This window comes from Elephas maximus, chromosome 6, assembly GCF_024166365.1.
Source record: "Elephas maximus indicus isolate mEleMax1 chromosome 6, mEleMax1 primary haplotype, whole genome shotgun sequence".
Lineage (NCBI taxonomy): Eukaryota > Metazoa > Chordata > Mammalia > Proboscidea > Elephantidae > Elephas > Elephas maximus.
Genome location: NC_064824.1, coordinates 140911922 through 140933905, shown reverse-complemented (window position 1 = coordinate 140933905; position 21984 = coordinate 140911922). Strand labels below are relative to the sequence as shown.

Sequence of the window (21984 nt, the reverse complement as noted above, 5' to 3'; positions counted from 1 at the left end):
CACCTTTTTAGGTTAGGAGTTGAGTGCAAACCGTTTGCGCCACCCAGGGACTCCACACATTAGACTGAGCAGTTTCTAGAAATTTCTGCAACGCTGTACAACACAAAATGCCTTGAATCCTTTCTCGTACTCTCTGAAGTGACGGTCACCTTTTCCACCTGCTCTGTCTTCCTGTTTTGTGGGCTGTGGAGTAAAGAGGGGAGCAGAGAGGACGAGACAGGGGCTGAGCTGACGTCTTTATTGTTCCCAGGAGGGGAGGCGGTACACACAGCCATAAGGCAGTCACGTAGCTTGTTAAAAATATCTCAATAAATAAAACACATAAGCAACATATACACTGAAACAGAAAATATAAAAAATGGTTAGCTGAGCAAATCACAGAGAAAGAGAAATGGCAGAGGGGCGGGGAGAAGGATTCCAGGTTTACTTGAGACAATCAGGCAGAGGCTGAGCGGTGGGGAAGGGGCTCTGAGAGCCTGGGTCCAGTTTCAACAGAACGGTACAGGAATGCATTTCTGTTTTATTAAAAAAATATACATTAAAAGAGGCACTTAGAGGGAAACACAATTCCACCATCCAAATTCTTGTGTGTTCCTGAATCTAGATGTTTAGAAAGAATGATGTTGTTGGGTGCCGTGGAGTTGATTCCAACTCACAGTGACCCTGTAGGTCAGAGTAGAACTGCCCCAGAGGGTTTCTGAGGCTCTAATCTTTATAGGAGCAGATTACCAGGTCTTTCTCTCCCAGAGCTGCTGGGTGGGTTCGAACCGCCAACCTTTCAGTTAGTAGCCAAGTGCTTAACTGTTGCACCACCAGGGCTCCTAACCTCCGATCCCCAAAACAAAACCTGGAGGAAAAGTCTGAACAGCGACGAGGATAATAATGGAAATGCCATTGGCAAGAAAGACCGTAAGAGCCACTTCCATCTGCGGGTGGTCCCTGGAGAGATGAGATTGCCAAGTCTGGGGTCTTAAAGTCGAGGCTGCTGCTGTTCCTCTGGGCTGACAGCAGGGTGGGGGTCTCCTTGAGGTCGTTCGGGTTTCAGAAGTTACAGCCTTGGATACATCCCAGTCCCACTTCAGCCGCAGACATACGGGACAGTCTGGAAGACAAGGAAGGAGGGAGGTGAGACTCTTTCACCCGAAAGCGACCGCAACCAATTCAGACCATTTCACCTACAAACCTTGTTGGGCACCCTTGAGTCAATTTCAACACACAGTGACCCCATGTGATGGAGCATCACTGGCCCTAGGGTTTCCCAGGCTGTAGTCTTTATGAGAGAAGATTGCCAGGTCTCTTTCCCTAGGCACAGCTGGGTGAGTTTGAACCTTTGAGCTAGCAGCTTAACTGTTGCACCACCAGGGATCCTTAAACCTGCCATAACTGGTATTTTCCAAACTGTCATTCTCTAGAGACTTCATCATCGTAAAGCCAAGAACCCTCACACCTATTACAAACCAAGGAAAGGGCGCGTGGCCCAACCACGGAAAGGACCAAGGACACGTGGCCCAACCACAGAAAGGACCAAGGACACGTGGCCCAACCACAGAAATGACCAAGGACACGTGGCCCAACCACAGAAAGGACCAAGGACACGTGGCCCAATCACAGAAAGGACCAAGGATCAAGGACATGTGGCCCAATCACAGAAAGGACCAAAGACACGTGGCCCAACCACAGAAAGGACCAAGGACACGTGGCCCAACCACAGAAAGGACCAAGGACACGTGGCCCAATCACAGAAAGGACCTGCCTCTGCCTTCCAGAACCTGTCGCTTTTCCCCAGCTCACTTCCTCAAAGCTTCTATAAAAGGTGACCACCATCTGACTCAGCTCGAAGTCCTTGTGTCTTCTCCTGAGTGCTCGGCTTCCTTGCTACAACAATTCCATTTACTCCCAATAAAATCTTTGTTAAGATTGTTATAACTCGACTTCGGAATGTGGCATCTAACACTCCACTGCTGGCTTCAGCATCATCCTGTGGGGACACAGGTCCTCCTCTGCCTGCTCCCGGGGTCCTTCTCCTACAGCGCCAGGCTGTACCCTGGCCAACCTGCACCAGTCCTGATGTTTATGGCATATCTGTCCCTGGAGATCCTTAGCTTTATTGGGGATCCCAAAAGCCCAGCCTGTGAGCCCTGGGTTCCCACCCGCTGTGGGCTCTTTCATGCCTATGGCAGGGTCTGGGCACACTAGCGCCCAGCTCCACATCTGGCGACCAAGTCCGTCAATCAGGAATGCATCGGGAACCCGATACGGGCTCGGGCGATGCACTCTGCACCTGGGGGGGCTCTCTGGGTGAGGGCTCTGCTAGCACACGAGCCCTAGGTGGGCTGCACAGAGGCCTACAGGGGCTGCAGGGGAGGAGATGGGAGTCAGGAAGGGCTCCCCCAAGGAGGGAACACGGAGCTCCGCAGAAACATGAGTGACTTGTCCCCTGGGGAAGAGGGCAAAGAGGGGCACTTGAGGCCGTGGCCCGAAAACTTGGAGAGTTCTTAATACAGCAGTGGGGACGTTCTCAGTGGTGTGTGTGTGTGTGTGTGCGCGCGTGTGTGTGTCTCTGTGTGTGTGTATGAGTGTGTGTGCATATGTGTCAGTATGCGTATGTCTCTGTGTGTGTGTCAGTGTGCATATACGTGTTAGCATATGCATGTCAGTGTGCGTCTGTGTGAGTGCATGTCTGAGTGGGTGCCTGTGTGTAAGCGTGTGTGTGTCTCTGTATGTGTGAGGGTGTGCATGTCTCAGTGTGTGTGAGCGTGTGTATGAGTGTATGTCTGTGTGTGCATATGTGTCAGTGTGTGTGTCTGTATGACTGTGCCTGTGTCAATATGTGTATGAGTGTATGTTTCTGTGTGTGTCCGTGTGCATTTGTCTGTGTGAGTGTGAGTGTGTGCATATGTTTCAGTGTGTGTACATCTCTGTGTATGAGCGTGTATGTGTGTGTATGGGTCAGTTTGTATATGTCTGTGTGAGTGTATGTGTCCTGTGTGCCTGTGTGTGAGCATGTGTGTAAGTGTGAGGGTATGTGACTCTGAACCACTCGCAGTGGCAGGGGGCGTCAGCTTCCTCGCACACAGAGCTCCACGCTCCACACTTGGACCCACAGGCTGAGCTCCTCAGGGAACTCACAGACCTGTGTTGAATCAAGACAAAGATCTGAAAGGCTAAGACCCATTTTCCCTGGAACTCATGTGCATGGAAACACACACACACTCCTTTTTTCCAAGCTCAGAGCACTTTTTAAGTGGTCCTGGGCAGACAGTCAAAGCCGGCTCTCTTGGAGAATGTGGTTGTAATTAGATAATTAATAAGGGGGTTAGCTAGGGAGAACTAAGTGGAAGTCTTCCTCAGTGGGAGGAAATAATTACAACAGTTTTTGATATATGAGCCGAATCAACCCTCCAAGGGGAAACAGAGTATCATCCATGAAAAGCCAGAAATGACAGGGGCCGTCCCCAGCCAGTGGTGGGTTTCAGGGTCTGCTTCTCAAGCCTGCAGGCCCAGGACTCAGGCAGAAATGCAGCCACAGGTTCATTAGTCTTCTTGACCGAGAGCCTTGGGCCCGGCCCCCTGATGTCACCCTGACCCCAGCCATGTCTGCAATAAATGTAAAACAGCTGGGACTCAGTACAGCCTCCTGCACATAAAAGGCACCTGAAACCGGTGCACGTGTCCCATGTCCACTCACCACCTTTGCCTCTGCCTGCCTGGGGGAGAAGTGGATGGTGGGTGGAGCTGCAGAAGGGCAGCATTTGAAGGTTGGACCGAGAGAGTCCCTGTCCTTGTCTCTCTCCCACACCAGCCTGCCTGACAGACAAAGGGTCTTATAGAACACTATATCCCCAGTGCCTAACACAGGGAGGGAAACAGCAATGAAAATTCTTCAGAGAGAGGCAGTGGTGGGCTGAAGGGGGAAGGATTTTATTATAAGGCCATCCATCCATCTGCTCACCTACCCACCCACCCACCCACCCACCCATCCACCCATTCACCCATCCATCCATTCATTCACCCATCCATCCACCTGCCCTTCCATCCACCCGTCCATCTTTCCCACACATAGTGAGCATTCATTGTGTGCCAGGAATGCTGCTAGTTGTTGAGAAAGCCCCAGGATAAATCAGAGAACCACAGCAGGGGAGAAGAAGAAGTTTGTTAATAAATTAGAACACAGGGTAGACAGTGTTAACAAAAAAAAGATGAAGACAAAACTCTGCAACCAGAAAGAGACGGAGGTGAAATACCCACAGATAATGTAGAACTTCTAAAGAAGGAGAAAAATAAGTTGGGGGGAGATGAGCACAGGTGTGAAGTCTCTAGTCAGAACAGGACACACACCTGTCCCGAGATTCTACAGTGGAGACTAGAGGGTGGCAGGTGAGGATCAGAAGGCCAGGAACCGACCACAGAACACCAGGGATGTGGCCGTCGTCCACAGCATGAAGCAGGTGTTCCTGGTGTTGCCTATGCTTTACCTGGCTCCCCCAGCGTGGAAAGTGGCATGACCTTGGCCTCCACGGGACCTCCACGGTTTCTGAGCTCACCCCCAAGGGGCTACCACCTGCCTATTTGCCCCTGTGCCCTGCTGTTGCTGTCTCTCCTCCCACTCACTACACCTAGAACGAAGATCGCCTACAGCCCTTGGGCTTCCAGTTATGTCAGGCTGGGGAGAATGTACCAGGCTCAGATGAACAGCGATGTGCCCAGCTGTGGAGAAAGCTCACACCTGCCATCTGTCCTGATGGATCTTGACCAGGAATGGCAAATGCATCTCGAATGGGCCAGCCCTCCCCGCTCTGGAGCATCTGGCGAGCAGTGTCCTTCTCTTGTGACTCTCCTCCCCTGTCACCACGCCTGGCCGCAGCCCCCTTACTATTTCCAACACAGCTCCCCAGACACCCCATCAATCACCCAGAGTTGGCTTGAGGGACGGAACCAACTTGACGTTATAAATCACGCTTCCCTGTAAATATGAGTAGACACCAAACAAATGAGATACATTAGGCAAATGAGGGCTCAGAGGGCGAAGTCTCCAAGCCAAGCATCTAGAGCCAATGGCCCTGAGTGACCGATAGCAAACTTTCAAAACACCAGAATTTACACTCTGGGGAGATGCCAGAGGACTCTGCACAGATAGAATAAGAATAGTCGGCTTTGAAAGAAAAGGAGCCATCGACAAACAAAACAGGCTTGTTTGAAATAATAAAAAGTATCAAAAACCTGCCGCTGTTGAGTCAATTCAGACTAATAGCGACCCCATAGGATAGAGTAGAACTGCCCCATAGGGTTTCCAAGGCTGTAAATCTTTATGAAGCAGATCGCCAGACCTTTTCTCCTATGGAGCTGCTGGGTGGGTTTGAACTGCCAACTTTTGGTTAGGAGCTGAGCACTTAACCACTGTGCCACCAGAGATTTTAAAAAAATGGAAGAAAGAGCAAAATAGATAATGAAAAAAAAAATTTATAAATCAAGGACAGGTTCCTGGAAGTCTCCCAGCACGCTGAGCAAAAAGGCAAAGACAACGGAACGGATGGAGGAGAAAGGGTCATGAAAGAGATAACAAGAGCTGGAAATGGCCCCACGTCCAGGAAAGACCCATGTCTTCAGATTCTAAGGGAACACTGAGTTCTGGGACAGAAAACAGGAAAGACAGACAGCCGAGCCACATTGCGAGACATTCCTGGATTCTAAGAGTAGAGAAAAGTTCCCGCAGGCTTCCAGAAATAAAAAGAAACAAAAGAGAAGCAGACTAGAGTTGGCTGCTCTGTGCTAGTGCTACCGGATAAAGGACCGTCAAGGCCAGGATTTTCAGAGTTTTGATGGAAGAAGAATGGCGGCTTTCAAAGGCTCTGCCACGCAGATGTGTGGGTTGCTTGGGAGAGACAGCAAAAGAAACACATTTAGGCACAGAAGGTCTCAGAAAACACACCACATAGCTGCCATTTCTGGGGAAATGCTACTTGAAAAACGTTTCCATCCAAGTGAAAAAGAATTAGGACTCTGTCTTTGCAAGTTTGGTAACGGTTCAACGATCCTTCTGCTGCAAAAATAAATAAATCAATAAGAATGCTAAAGGGAAACTAAAGCTTGTGTGGAAGATCCTCAGAGATTGCAAAGTCAAGTGAAGGCAGATATTGCAGGGGTGCAGGGGCACACCTGTAGGTCCCGGTATCCCCAAGCTGCCATCTGCCCGAAGCCACACGGGGAGCAAGATGGCGGTAGGGTGTGAAACCAGGCGGTCCGTCTCGTGAGCTTGTGCTCTCAGGCACTACGCTAAATCCAGTTTACCACACTCGCTCAGGAAAAAGCAGGGCACCTTAATGCATTAATAGCTAGAGAATAAATAGACCAGGTTATCAAAGATTTGAATCTACCCCACGAAGAGTAACAAACCAGATAGTTTAACAAGGAGAAATAAACCGAACCTTTAACAAACAGGCAATTCCCATGTTACCTAGGCGATTCCAGAATTTAAAGATGAGGGGGACACTTCCCATTTTATTTCTTCTGACACTTGTTCACAACGACAGAAATGACAAAAGGTAGATCGTGGCTGCCTGAAACTCTAAATGCAACAATTCCCAAGGGAGACTAGAAACTCAAGCCAAGTCCGTTTAAAGAACTGATGGACAGGACCAACAGGGTTTATTCCAGGAATGCAAGGACAGTCAACACAAGGAGATCTGCTAGAGTAAAGCGCTGCTCCACCAGTAAAGGAAGGAACGGGAAGCTACGCCTCAGTCACTCCTGAGTGCATTTAGTGCGATTCTGTGTAAGGAATTGGAGGGGACGGGCCCTGGGCTAAGTCCCAGCGCTGCCACTTAGGGGCGATGGCTATGGGGAAGAAAGGGGCTTAACTTCTCTATGCCTCAGTTTCCTCGTCTGAGGAACTCAGGCAACAGGGGTGATGATGGGACCGACAGCATGGGCACTGGGAGGGTTAAACGAGCACAGTCTGCGGAATGCTGGGCCTTGTCTGCCCGGCGGACATTTAAGGATGTTTTCTATCCCCCCAGGAGCTCTGGAGGGCAGGTGCTGTTTCTTCCCAGCTGGGTCCTCCGGGTCTAGGACAGTACCTGGCACACGGTAGATGATCCTCAAGTACACGTTGAATGAGGGACTACGATAAAGGGGCTGGACAGAAACCAGCAGCTGCTGTCACTGTGGCGTGCAGGGCCAGCACCTCCGTGACCATTGAGAACAAGCCACCATTGCCCATGGGTGCCCCTGCTTGGCAGGTGGTGGCCCAGGCTATGGGGAGATCAGGGATGAGGTTGCCAGACCAGGTGCCCAGCTGGGGCACTAGCTGCAGCCCTGCCCTGGGGCGGGCAGTAACAGACACCAGCAGTCACCTGTTACTGAGGGGCCAGGTGGAGGTGGAGGTACTGGAACCATGCGACCATGTGCCTCGAAAGGACACACATGTGGCTGGCCAAGCCCAAGCAGGAGAAGGTCACCAGCCACAAGGGCGTGTGCAGAATTGGGGCCTGGAGCACCAGCTCACTCCCCTGGTGACTTCCTTGTGCCTCCCCTTGAGGCTTTTCTTGAGGGTTCCCTACCCCCCTCTCAGGCACATCTGTGGGTTGCTTTCTCATGTGCTAACCGAAACGTGAGTGGTTCTAACCCACCCATTGGCTCTGTGGGAGAAAGACCTGCTTCCGTAAAGATTATAGCCAAGAAAACCCTCCATCAGGCCTGGAGAAACCCTGAGAGTACGGCCCCTGGACACCCTTTTAGCTCAGTAATGAAGTCACCCCTGCAGTTCACCCTTCAACCAAAGACTAGGCAGGTTCATAAAACAAAACAAGCCTAAAGGGGCACACCAGCCCAGGGGCAAGGACGAGAAGGCAGGAGGGGACAGGAAAGCTGGTAACGAGGAACCCAAAGGGGAGAAAGTTGTCATGTTGTGTGGTTGGCAACCAATGTCACAAAACAATATGCATATTCATTGTTTAATGGGAAACTAATTTGCTCTGTAAACCTGCATCTAAAGTACAATAAAAAAATTAAAAGACAAAAAAGAAAACTGTCCATCATATGGGTTTGCTATGAGCCAAAACTCAACTTGATGGCACTCAGTGACAAGGATGCCTGGTAAATGATAGTCCATTCCAGAGTGCCCAGAGTTTTACTGGAAAACAAATGGCGTCCTTAGACTTCTACACACAGGGAACCCGTGGGCCACGGAGGAGGAACTGGGGGCTTGGGGCATCAGGCGGGAGGAAGGCTGGATGACTCTGGCGACCCTCCCCCCACTGTCAGGGACACCCCACCCCAGGGCGAAAGGAGGGGGCAGAGCTGGGCTGGAAGGCGACCACTGGGGTGCCCTGTTGTTAGTTGTCTCCAGGAATGAGTGGCATAGCCATGCTGCACCTGGTGGGGTGTGCATGGGTGTGTCCATCAGAACGGGGCTGAGGTCACCTCCAAAACAGACTCTCTGACTCCTGCACACTGTGTTTTTACCACTCAAAGGGTGGTCCTGGCCAGCAGCTTCGGGCATCAGGAGCTGGTGAGGACCACTGAGCCTGGCCCTGCCTGGCAAGCTGAGTCGGTCTCTGACGAGGACAAACCCCAGCCCTTCTGAGAGCTTCCTGGGCAGGAAGAGCTGAGTGAGCACGTCCAGCCTGTATCAGGTACATCTGTGATAGCCAGCAGGTTACAGGGAGGGAAACTGAGGCTGGAGTGCTACGACTTGCCGGTGCTTACACAGCAGTTAGAGACCGGCAGGAGCGAGGTTCAGGGCGTTGGGGGGGGGTACCCCATGGCCGTCACCCAGGGCTAAGGCTGTGCCCCAGACGCGCAGGCCCCAGGCTCTCCTGGGGTGGCCATGGGCAAGTAGGCAGGGTCAGAACACACATGTGGACACTGACGTTGGAGCTGGCGGTCGTCTGGCTGACTGAGCCACGGGGACTATGGTTGCCAGCAAGAAGACTCCCTTCCCTCCCTCTTGGCTCAGGGGTCTTGCTTGCTCCCGGCTTCAGCAGACTGTTGAAGAGACTGCTGGGACCCTGAGTGCAGGCTGGCCCGGGCAGCTGCCCCCTCCCCTGTCAGCCTGGGCAGTGCTGCCCCAGACCGTCTTATCCAGAGATGGGAGGGGTTAAGTATCTGGCTTTCAAAGTAGGGCACGAGAAGCCTCTTTCCAGACCATGTTCTGTGGTGGAGGCGTGGGGCTCTAACCAGGGCAGACTGACCAAGGAGAGAAGCAGGCTGCAAACAGGGCCACCCCCATGGGATGGAGCCAGGCCTGCCATCTGGGATGTCCAGACCTTGGAGAAACAGGGTGGTGGGTGGTCCAGCTGCCCCCGCTGGACACTGGGTGGGGTGAGGGTGGCTAGTGGGGGGTTTCTTCCTTCTCCAGCTGTGAGTGGGCCTCAAACGCCCAGAGGGGCTGAAAACTGACAGTGCCACATGACTACAAAACCTATGCCTGCCCTCCCCTCCAGTAATCCTTTGAGAATCAACTTGTAAAAGTGAGGACAAAGGTGGGACAGATGGTCAGAGTGGCCCTCTGTCACCCAGATCCTACTATGGATAACTTTATCTTCAAAGGAGGAGTTTAAGGATATTATGACTACTGCCACGGGATGACGAGAGGGAAGAAGCAGAGACAAAACCCTGTCTCTCTCTCTCTCTCTCCTTCTCTCCTTCTCTCACTGTCTCTATCTTTCTTCAGAGGCCAGTGAGGTCATCTCTCCCCTTGCTGTGTCCCTCCCTTCCCCAGATGCCTCAGCCTTTAAGGAGTGTCTGTCCTGGTCTCTGAATGGCGACAGGGAGGCATACCATAGGCTCTGGGCTCTTTTTCAAAGAGTCGACAGAAGCCACAGCCATGTAATTCTCATTAGGCCAGTGACCACCTAGGCGGTCACTAGCACCCACATGTTCTGCAGGATGAGCCCAAGCTAACTGGCCTCTCTGGGCAGTCAGAGGGGGTGCTCCGAGTGCCCCATCCCACAAAGCTCTGGATGCCCAGTGGACAATGGCTCTTGTTAGGAGAACACCAGAAGGTGGAAGCTCGGCAAATGGGTCAGCAGTCTGCTCTCCGGCTCCTGAAATGACCTCGCTGGGGGCACAGCCAGTGGCTTGGGACACGGCAGACCCCAGCGTGACTTTCATGAGCTGGCTGCTTGGAGCTGAGCTCGGAGCTGGGGTGTTTGGGGGGGCGGTTCAGCCATGGCTGGGTGCTGCCGGCCCCGCTTCCTCTCTGTCTCCTCTGCTCAAGGACCCAGCCCAGGCCACAGGGGCAGTGGACGGCTGAGCGCCCGGCCTCCATGCGCCCCTCCCGGCCCGTGACTCACGGCCTGACCCCTGGCTTGCCTTCCATGCGTGAGAACAAGCGGTTACAAGGCCGGAGCTCTCGTTACACAGCTCCCTGGTGGTTTCGGCACCACTGGCCTGCCTTCAAGGGGAGGGAGCGTTCCAACCAGCTTGGCCGCTCAGCCTTGGGACTCACTGCACTGTGTGTGGAGCGGCCTGCCTCTGCGGATGCCAGCTGGGTCCCCTCTATGGGAGCCTCCAAGCATCCCCGGCCTCGCTTGGGGAGACCCTGAGAACCACTGCCCCTGGGCAGCCCTAGGGTGTGCTCTGTTTGGGCCCCAGCAGGGAAGCCCCACAGGACCCAGGTCCCGTGAGCTGAGCTCCCAGCCTAGGTCCATTTCTTCCCAATAAGTCAGGGGGGAGCATCCAAGGGAACTCCCCCGGCTTAAGAGTGAGGCCCCGGAAGTCCAGTGATCAGATAACCAGAGCGCCTGACCCCTTCCCCATCCAGGAAGTCCTTCACCAGAGAGCTGGGACAGCTCCTGATGCTACCAAACTCAGCTGCCAAATGCAGCCTGCGAGTGGGTGAAGGGGCATATGGACTGTCACCTCACAGGGCTACTGAGCCATCGGCTCAGGCACTGTCATTGCAGAGATGAAGGGAGGGGCCACAGGGGGGCTCACTCCAAGTCACACGGTGGGTGCAGGATGGGACCAGGTCTCCTGACCCCGACACCCTTCCTCTCATAAGACTGTATCCACAGCCCCAGACCCGGATCTGAGCCCAGGGACATTAAATAGGTAAATGTCTTTTGACGGAACAAACGAATATAAGAAGAGACACACACCCCTCCCGTGACAGGAGCAACAACAGCTAAAGAAAATGCCCACTGAGGCCCTCTCCATGCCAGGTGCTCAGCTCAACGCTGGCTGGTGAATACGCCTGAGGTGACCCTGTCCCCAGACAGCTCACAGCTTACTGGGGAAGGCAGACGGCAAAGATGAGTTAATATAACAAAATGTAAGTGCTATAATAAAGGTATAATAGAAGTACTTAAAGGTCCATAAGGAGCCCTGGTGGCACAATGGTTAAGCCCTCAGCTGCTAACAGCAAGGTCAGTGGTTCGAACCCACCAGCTGCACCACGGGAGAAAGATGTGGCAGTCTGCTTCCATAAAGATTACTGCCTTGGAAACCCTACAGAGCAGTTGTACTCTGTCCTATAGGGTCATTATGAGTTGGGGCTTTAGAGGTCTACTATTATTTTGATATAAAATATAAATGTATCATAAATATAAATAATTATAGCAAAATGGGAAACCCTGGTGGTGTAGCAGTTAAGAGCTATGGCTGCTAACCAAAAGGTCAGCAGTTTGAATCCACCAGCTGCTTCTTGGAAACCCTATGGTGCAGTTCTACTCTGTCCTATAGTGTCGCTATGAGTTGGAATTGACTCAGTGGCAGTGGGTTTGTGTTTTGGGTTTACAGCAAAATGCAATAAGTGTTATAACAAGGTATAAAAATGGCACCTGACAACAATAATACATAGCAATTAGTACAGGTAAGGCAAAAATTAAGTTTCCGAGGGACTTGGCGGGGAGCTCCTCCAAGAATTAGGGTGTCAGAACTCAGTCTCCAAGGATGTCTGGAGCCCCAGGTGGGATGGTGAAGGGGCGTCGTAGGCTGAAATGTGAAAGGACGTGAGACAAAGTGGCTTGGAGGAGTGTGGTATTTTGGGGTGATGGCAAGCAGTGACTGTGGAAAGCAGACAGACATGAAGGGCCTCACCGGGCAGCCTAGAGACCAGCATGGCTGCGTATGGCAGCAGGCAGTGAACACTCTAAGACATGACCAGGTCTGCATTTCAGAGAGATAGCCTTGGGATGGGTTTGAAGGATGGCTGGGAGAGGAAAGACCCAATGGCAGGGTCTTTGTTTGGGGGCTCCTGCAGAGGTCCAGGAGAGGTGGTGAGGATCAGGGCGGGCAACGGCAGTGGCTGGAGAGTCAGCAACAGGCTAAACTGATAAGAAACAGTGACCAACTAGATGGAGGAGGGAAAGGATGAGGCGAAGGGTGGCCGAGGACTCCAGTCTGGGAAGCTGGATGGGTTGTGACCCCATGAGCCAAACAGAAAACATGAGACAAGGAGCTATTTGGGGGAAATAGTGAGATCAGTTTTGGGTATATTGAGTGAGGGGCCTTCAGGGCACCCTGAAGTTCAGGTTCACTCAGCAGAAAACATTCAGGACTGAAACCCAGATACAGATTTGAGAATTATCAGTTAATTAGCAACCAGGCATTGTCCTCTCCTTTAAGAATGAAGAATCAGGCTCAGGGAGGTTGCGTAGCTTCCACAAGATCCCGTTGCTTTGCTAGGATTGAACCCAGGTCTCTGGATTCCTCCTTTCTATGACAGAATCAAGGAGCCCTGGTGGCACAGTGGCTAAACACTCAGCTGCTAACCGAAAGGTCAGAGGTTCGAACCCATCAGCCACTCCTTGGGAAAAAGATGTGGCAGTCTGCTTCTGTAGCTGTCCCATAGGGTCGTTATAAATTGGAATCGACTGGACGGCAACGGGCTTGGTTTTTGGTTTTTTTATGACAGAAGTGGGGTACAGACATTTAAGGGCAACCAGAAGGAGGTGACATAAGGGAGGCTAAAAATAAACATTTTGATAAGAGGAAGTGCGTGGAAACCACGAGTGGGTGGATTTCAAGAATGGCCGACTGGGCGCAGCCCCCCTGCTGGAGGGTGAACCATATGCCAAAGGGGGGGAACCCAAACCTGTTGGGGTGGAGTCGATTCTGACTCATAGCGACCCTACAGGACAGAGTAGAACTGCTCCATTGGGTTTTCAAGGAGTTGCTGGTGGATTTGAACTACTGACCTTTTCGTTAGCAGCTGTAGCACTTAACCATTATGCCACCAGGGTTTCCAACCATATGTCAGAAAGGCTAAATAGGATGCTGAACTTGACAGTTAGAGAGTCAGAGCCCTGGTGGTACAGTGGCTAAGAGCTTGGCTGCTAACCAAAAAAGTCAGCAGTTCAAATCCACCAGGCACTCCTTGGAAACGCTACAAGCTTCTACTCTGCCCTATAGGGTCGCTGAGTCAGAATCAACTCGACAGCAATGGGTAAATGATTAGGGAAGGAGTCCCTGAGTAGCACAATCAGGTAAGTGCTTGACTACTAACTGAAAGGTTGACAGGTCAAACCCACCCAGAGGCATCTCGGAAGAACGGCCTAGTGATCTGCTTCTGAAGGGTCACGACCTTGAAAACCCTATGAAGCGCAGTTCTATTCTACACACATGGGGTCACCATGAGTTGGAATCAACTTGATGGCAATCGGTTTTTGGTTTAAGTGACCAGGGAAGATCCATTTCAGTAGAGGTCGACTGGGGATGGACAGTGAGGGAGTAGGGAGGACCCGTTAGGTACAGTCTCCCACATCTGGAATGACTGGGAGTGTGTCGGAAGTGCTAAAGGAGGGCTGTGGGGTGGGTGATGGCAGCCAACACTCGGGCTTCCTGAGAGCCAGACCCCCTGCTTTACATGTGGGATTCTGCTGAAGGTGCCAACATCTCATGAGGTAGGTGCTCTGATGGTCCGCGTTGGAAATATGAATAAGTGGAGACTTTGAGAGCTGGTGCCCAGTGCTGGTGGCCCACCACACAGGGACGGAAGAGCCGGGAATCAAACTCAGGGCGTTTTGATGCCAGGGCCTGCTCTCTGAGCACCCACACCTCATCGGTTCTAATTGGGGAGCAGAGAGTTTGGGAAAATGTAAGAACAAAACAAAACAAAAAAAATATTTCTGGGATTACTTCCCATGAATGCTTAAAAAATAGAGGCCATAACACTCTTGTGAGTAATGAAACAACTCTGGCGATGAGTTATCCATGACTACGCCAGCTTTTAGTTCCCAAGATTCATCTCTAAAATGTATTCAGTTTTAAAATGTGAAACTGTTTACAGAAATGACTATGCTGAAATTGATTTTGTACCACCCGTCTGTCAGTCTGTCCTACTGTGGTGGCTCGTGTGTTGCTGTGATGCTGGGAGCTATACCACCGGTATTTCAAATACCAGTAGGGTCACCCATGGGGAACAGGTTTCAGCAGAGTTTCTAGACTAAGACAGAGTAGGAAGAAAGATCTGTAAGCTACTTCTGAAAGTTAGCCACCAATGAAAACCAGATGGATCACAACCACATATTGTCCAGTATAGTGCAGGAAGATGAGGTCGGATGGAACTCAGAATACAAGTGGCTACGACAGTGGACTCGAGCATGCCAACGATCGTGATGATGGTGCAAGACTGGGCAACATTTTGCTCTGTTGTACGTGGGGTTGCCGTGAGTTGGCGCCATCTGAACAGCAACTAACCACAACAACAAACGATTTTATGGGGCAATCTGTTTTCCAGATGATCCAGGTAAATACACTATTTTTGATATTTTAAGCATGCATTCACGGATATTCCAAAGGATGGAAAACCTTCGCTCACTGATGGGATGATTCACACTAACCCAAAGCCCAATCAATCCTACAAGTCTCTGGGGCCCGGGTTCCGGCCGACGCTTGAGGAATGTGGCTGACTTGGAGAGCCAGGAGCTCAGAGGAGGGCCTGGCTGGTGAAGGTCTTTTAGGCCCCACCGAATCTCGGCATTGTTAGCTTTGGGGAGGGCATTTGAGGTCTTGGTAAACCCAACCCTTCTGCAACTGGGGCAAGGCCTTCATTCCCCAAGCTCTGGATTTGTTTATTTTTAGCCTGCCTCTGGTTCTGAAACGCCTGCACCACGTGAATAAGGCTGACCTCTGATTGGCAAGCACGTCGAATTAAGAAATCCACTAGCACACACTCAAAGGTTGAAGATGTTGCCCCAGTTCAGGTAAAATCAGCTCACAGAAGCCTGTGACGGTGATAAAAATAACATACGACAGGAGAATTAAATTGCCAATAGGAGCAATTCAGAGACCGAGTCATGAGATGTGTGTGGTCCTTGGCTGAGGCCTGGAGAGAGAGGGGCTGGAGCAAGACCAGTGAGCAGAAGACATGGCCCTCAGTGTGACTCTGTGGAGGCAGGGCAGGGCAAGTGAGCCACTAGGCTGGACTGGCCTGTGGGGCTGGGGGCGGGAGGTTCAGAGGCTGGGGAAGGACCCCCGTGGTTGCCTAGCAACAGCCCACTTGGAGCCACAGTTCCAGGGTCCAAGAGCAGGTGTGTGTGGCCCCTGCAGCATGAGCTCCACTCAAATCAGCCAACACAGTTCCATATAACCCATTAAACAGAGCATGTTCACGTTTAATAAGAGCTGGAGATAACCAGGCAAATGGTGAACTACTACTCCATTAACCAAATCCAATGTTCAGCTCCAGAGGTCTTGCCTCCAGCAAAGGTCCCTGGGTGGCACAGTTTGCACGTGACTGCTAGCCTAAAGGTTGGCGGTTTGAACCCAGCCAGCAGTGCCACGGAAGAAAGTCCTGGCAACCTGCTTTCATAAAGATCACAGCCAAGAAACCCCCCTGGAGCAGTTCTACCCTGTAACACACGGGGTTGCCAGGAGTCAGAATTGAGTTGACGACTCGGGGTCTGGTTTCGTAATGGGCTATCCTTAAACATTTGCACTGAATATGGACTTTCCCATGTAGCCTGGTTTTCCTGCATCCGTTGGTTGATAACTCAGCGAGCCCTGCAGGACAGTACTGGGGTCTCTCTCAGTGCACAGGTACAGAGTGGGAGAGGTGGCAGAGACCTCAAGATCAGCTGAGTGTGTTAGATGTGCTCCCCACCTTGAAACCGTGGCAGCACCTGTCTTGGGCATCTCCCAGTGCACACGCGGAGTGATGGTGTTGTCAGGCAGCAGAGAGAACCCAGCCGGGTCTTCGCACCGCCACCTCTGGGCCTCCACATGCCTTTCCTGACCTCGGCCTGCTCCTCGAGGGTAAAATAGCTCCCTCACTCTCCTGTCTCATAGATCTGCCAAGGAAGGCATTTGGCAGACTGCTCCTCTCACCCCCAGGCTTGCCCCTCCACTGAACACATACCTGTGAGCCTGCAAGCCTCAGGTACGGCTAATATAGAAACGTACATCAAGATCAGAACCCAGAGGAGTATGATGAAAAGGTTACCAACCTTGCGGGAATGCTATCCGAGCCCCTCATTAAACTGAGGCTACCCAGAAGAGCCTCGGAAGAAAGGCCTGGCAATCAACATCCAAAAAATCAGCCACTGAAAACCCTATGGGGCACCGTTTTACTCTGACACACGTGGGATTGTCGCAAGTTGGAGTCGACTGGATACAACGGTTGTTTTTTTTTTTTTCTATAAAGATCACTTATAAAGATAGGAAAGTTACAGTGATAGAAGGCCCCACTAGTTTCCAGCCAGGACCAGTGCCATCCACACAGGTGTGGCAAGGAGACCAGGTCTGGGCGGGTGTTAATGAGTGCCGTGCTGCTATCGGGAAGATTTACTAGGAGCAGGAACCTTCGGGAAAATGCCAGGATTAGTAGCTAACCTAAAAGCACCTGGTGCTGATGTTTCCTCTGGAAAATGTGTTAGGTACCTTCTCCCAGAAAGATATCAGCCAGCCTCTCTCACACAAAGAACTGCAGTTCCCAACATTTTGATTTTGAGATTCAAGCTTGTAATTTCCTGGTTGTTGTTGTGCGGTGTCGAGTCAATTCCAGCTCATAGTGACCCCGTGTGATGGAGTAGAACTGCCCCATAGGGTTTCCTAGGCTGTAATCTTTGCAGGAGCAGATTGCCAGGTCTTTTGTCCACTGGAGCACCTAGTGTGTTTGAACTGTTGACCTTTTGGTTAATAGTCGAGCACTTAACCACTGCACCACCAGGGCTCCTTAACTTCCTGATAACCAAAACCAAACTCATTGCCACTGGCTGAGTCAATTCTGACTCTTACCGACCTTATAGGACAGAGTAGAAATACCCCATAGAGTAGATTCAAACTACCAACATTTTGGTTAGTAGCTTTAGCTCTTAACACTGCACCACCGGGGCTACGTAATTTCCCAATACACAAGTCTAATAGGGTCTCTTGTCTGGAGGGCAGCATGTCTGCAGGACTAAGGGGGTCGGGCACCTCTGGATCTAGAAGGATCAGGCTCCCACTGTCGCGTATGAGTGGGTATGCATGTATTCCTAGTCCACACAGAGCCGGCAGCGTCATCTGTGGTGTCTGAGGATTGTAAAGAATTGAAGGTCCTGGTGCTGTTTTTGATGGTGGGGCCGGGCAATTCCAGCCCGTGAAGGGCAGGCCTGTGAGATGGAGAACCACCGGAGCCCTGGCGAGCTTTGTCCCTGACATGAGTGTTTAGGGAGGGCAACCCTTACTGCCCAGGCCACTCCAGGCCTCAGGGGGCAAGCAAAGAGATCCTGACATATCTTTGTTGTTGTTCAATTAAAAAAAAAAAAAAAATCCTAGATTGAAACTGTCATGGATGAAACTGTGTCCCCCAAAACTATGTGTCCACTTGGCTAGACCGTGTTTCCCAGTATTGTGGAATTGTCCGCCATTTTGTCATCTGATGTGATTTTCCCATGTGCTGTAAATCCTACCTCTGTGATGTTAATGAAGCAGGATGACAGGCAGTTACGTTAATGAGGCAGGATTCAATCTACAAGATTAGGTTGTATCTTAAGACAATCTCTTTTGAGATATAAAAGGCAGAAGTGAGCAGAGAGACAGGGGGACCTCATATCACCAAGAAACAAGAGCCAGAAGGATAGCTCATCTTTTGGTCCCTGGGCTGAGAACCTCCTAGACCAGGAGAAGATTGATGACAAGGACCTTCTTCCAGGGCCGACACAGAGAGAAAGCCTTACCCTGGAGCTGACACCCTGAATTCAGACTTCTAGCCTTCTAGACTGTGAGAGAATAAATTTCTCTTTGTTAAGATGTTGTATTTTTGTTACAGCACCACTAGGTAACTAAGACAGAAACCCACTCTTCTACATTTTCACATACCGAAATAAGTCTTATGGCCCTTATTGTTTTCAAAATGTCTTTGAATAGCTAAACAAACAAAAAAAACCCAAATTATTCTGCATTTTCCCAAACAGTTGAGTTTTTCCAGGACTACAAAACGGAGGAAAGAAGAAGCCATTGCTCACGGACACACAGAGTCGCATCTCGGAAAATAAAACCTAAGTGGAAAACCGTCCCACAGACTGTGTGGCTGATGGATCGTGTCAGCTCTTCTGTACGTGTTTCCTGAAATTGCTAGCCTATAATAACTGTCTTCGTCTCCTGGGGCTGCAAGGACAAAATACCACTCAGGGGGTGACTTTAAAGAAGAGAAGGTTATTCTCTCACAGCTCTGGAGGCTGGGAGTTCAGGGCGTTGGCAGGGCTATGCTCTCTCTACCATCTCTAGCGTAAGGCCCTTCCTTGTCCCTTCCGGCTTCTGGCAGCTCTGGGTGTCTCGGCGTTTCTCGGCGCGTAGATGCATCTTCATGGGGCATCTTTTCCCTGTGTCCTCCCTACGTCATAAGGGCACCACTCGGAAAGAAAGAAAACCCCAAACCCATTGCCGTAGAGTGGACTCTGACTCACAGCGACCCTGTAGGACAGAATAGAACTGCCCCGTAGAGTTTCTAAGGCGGGGCTAGTGGATTTGAACTACCGACCTTTTGGTTAAAAGCCAAATGCTTAACCACTGTGCCGCCAGGGCTCCGTGGTACCTAGAGCTCCACATTTAATAAATAAATGAAGCCATGGTTACACCATGGAAAATTTTAATGACTTACATAAAAAAAAAAACTTGAGTGAAAAGTGTCTTCAGAAATTGAGCTCCCCTAAAATTAACTTAAATGACTCCCTTTATATAATTTCGCCAGAAATATAGCCATTTCACAAAGCAAAGCACAAGGCTTTCAAGACAACATGAAAGAGATATTAAGAGTTATTAAATTGCTTTCCTTCTTAATTCAGTGCTATCTCAGTCAGGATAAGTTAAGCCCTATTGCTGTAACAACCAAAAAAAACCACAGTTGCTGTTGAATTAACTCTGACTTACGGCGACACCACGTGTGTCAGAGTAGAACCTGTACTCCATATGGTTTTCAATGGTGGATTTTTGGAAATGGGTTGCCAGGCCTTTCTTCTGGGGTACCTTAAACAACCCCTGAATCTCAGTGGTTTGACAGAGCAGTAGTTCACTTCTTGCTCTTGTTTCTGGTGCAGTGCAGGCACAGGGGCTCTGCTCCACACAGTCACTCAGGGTTGCAGGCTGATACAGGCTCCACCATTGTGGAGCTGTGCCATTGGGACACACGGCCTTTTCCATCACATGGGCAGTGGAAGAGACTGGAGTGTTGAGCACTGGTCCTTCCACACTTAGCCTGGAAGTGCTGATGTCACTTCCTCCCAAAGCTCATTGGCTGGAACTAGTCGCATGGCTCTACCTACCTTAGGGGTTTGGAGGAATGGAAGGAAGCGGGCTCAACATTTGGGTGTACCACTGAGTTGGCCTCAAGTGCCAAATAATTTTTTTTTTTAAAACAAAGGATTGTCTAAAACAGAAAAAGTAAATTTATAGATGTTCACTCCAGAAACTCACTTTGATAACTTCATTACACTAATATCTGCCACATGTTAGGAGTAGATTCCTGAAAATTCACAGGGTAGCAGAACAGTGGTTGGGGAACCTTGGTATTACAGGAAAAAAGATGTGGGGAGCAAGATACTGAACAAACCAGTGAAAGAACTTAACTTGGTTGTTTCAAATTTCATTAAAATCAACAATAAGGACAAAACACTAAAGATCAGTATAATGACATCTCTACATCTTAAATTGGTAACAACAGGTCAAATCATTAATTGGCATCCCTTTTATTGAGATGACGATGCCGTATCAAGGAAGAGAAGGCGTGTTATTACTGAGCTGGGCAGTGCCACTCTTGGTGTCCCCTCCCCCTCCAGGTGATGGACCACCTTGTTCTTATGAAGTCAGGATGGTGTCATTTCTGTTAAGGTTTCCTTGGGCTTCATTGTCCTTGGGAGGCTCATCCTGGTGCAGTGTGCTTCTGTGTCACAGCTTGAGATGGTCCAAGGCTTTTGTGGAAGTTTCTTTTCTGGATTGGAACGAAGCTCCGAGATGTACAGGTAGATTGGTCTTTCCTTGAAGTTCTCTTTGCATCTCTGCTTTGTCGTTGTTGTTGGGTGCTGTCAAGTTGGTTCTGCCTCGTAGCAATCCCATACATAACAGAGTGAGATGCTGCCCGGTCCTGCGTCTTCCTCACCAGTTAGGTACGTTTGAATCCACTGTTGCAGCCACCGTGTCAATTCATCTCGTTGAGGGTCTTCCTCTTTTTCATTAATCCTCTACTTTACCAAGCATGATGTCCTTCTCCAGGGACTGTTCCCTCCTGATAACATGTCCAAAGTACCTGAGACAAAGTCTCACCATCCTTGCTTCTAAGGAGCATTCTAGCCGTACTTCGTCCAAGACAGAATTGTTTGTTCTTTTGGCAGTCCGTGGTGTATTCAGTGGAAACCCTGGTGGCGTAGTGGTTAAATGCTATGGCTGCTAACTAAAGGGTCAGCAGTTCAGATCTGCCGGGCGCTCCTTGGAAACTCTATGGGGCAGTTCTACTCTGTCCTGTAGGGTCGCTATGAGTTGGAATCAACTCGATGGCACTGGGTCTGGTTTTTTTTTTTTTTTTTGGTATATCCAATATTCTTTGTCAACAACCATAATTCAAAGGCGTCAATTCTTCTTTGGTCTTCCTTATTCATTGTCCAGCTTTCGCATGCATATGTGGTGATTGAAAACACCATGGCTTGGGTCAGGGGCACCTGAGTCCTTAAAGTGATGTCTTTGCTTTTTAAGATTTTAATGTAAATTATTCAAGCATGTTCTTAGACATTGCAAATGTCTGACCTCCAAATCAAGTCTTCGGGGGCTGCCTCGACAAAATGCTTCTCTGTCTTCTCTGTGGTGGCTGCCGTGATAGGAAGATGTGGCAGTGGGAGGGTCTTTTGAAGTCTCCTTCAATGGAAAATTCTCTTGCTGCTGAAAAGCTGTGCTGAAAGCCGAGTCACCACGGACCAGACAAATGACCCTTCCAATGTCACACCACTCCCTGCCCCCTCCTGCTCACCCTCCTCTGCCCCTGCTCAGTTCACAAGCACTACAAAGAATCTAGTGGGCTGAATAAGCATGATGCCAAGATGGTGGCCTGGAATGCTACACGCATCCAACATTCCCGTGACTCCAAAAAAGGGTCCGGAAGTACATACCTTCCAATTGTGGGAGAGGTGAAGAAGGTTGGGTAAGGAGGTACCATGCATGCATGTTCTCATCTTTAAAGCACCAGAAATCATATGACATCTTCTGAAAAGAAATTTGAATCCTCCCCCATACCTTGTTGTCATTAGCTGCCTTTGAGTCTGTCCCCAACTCGTGGCTACCCCACACACAACAGAATGAAATGCTGCCCAGTGCTGGCAGGTTGGTGCCACGTTTTACACAAAGACAAGCATTTATAGAGCACCCAGGGTGCAACTGGTCCATCTAGGGTGTGGGTGCTGTGCTGTGACTAAGTGTGCAGGCCCTGTGGGCAGAGAGGCCTGGATTTAAATGCCCCAACTGCCATTACTGACTGTGTGTCTCTAGGCTGGGTGCTTAACCTCTCTGTGCTTCTATTTCCTGTCTCTAAAATAGGGATAAGAGATGTTGTTAGCTGCCATTGAGTCTACCATG

General features: G+C 50.3%; 1 protein-coding gene across 1 annotated transcript in view; it reads right to left on the bottom strand.

The window, feature by feature from the left end:
• Positions 1–205: 205 nt before the first annotated feature.
• Positions 206–21984, bottom strand: part of TWIST2 (twist family bHLH transcription factor 2) — a 56799-nt gene continuing 35020 nt past the window's right edge. The window contains exon 2 of the mRNA XM_049888602.1: positions 206–1102. The gene's annotated coding sequence lies outside the window, so the exon portion shown is untranslated. The remainder of the gene's footprint in view (positions 1103–21984) is intronic.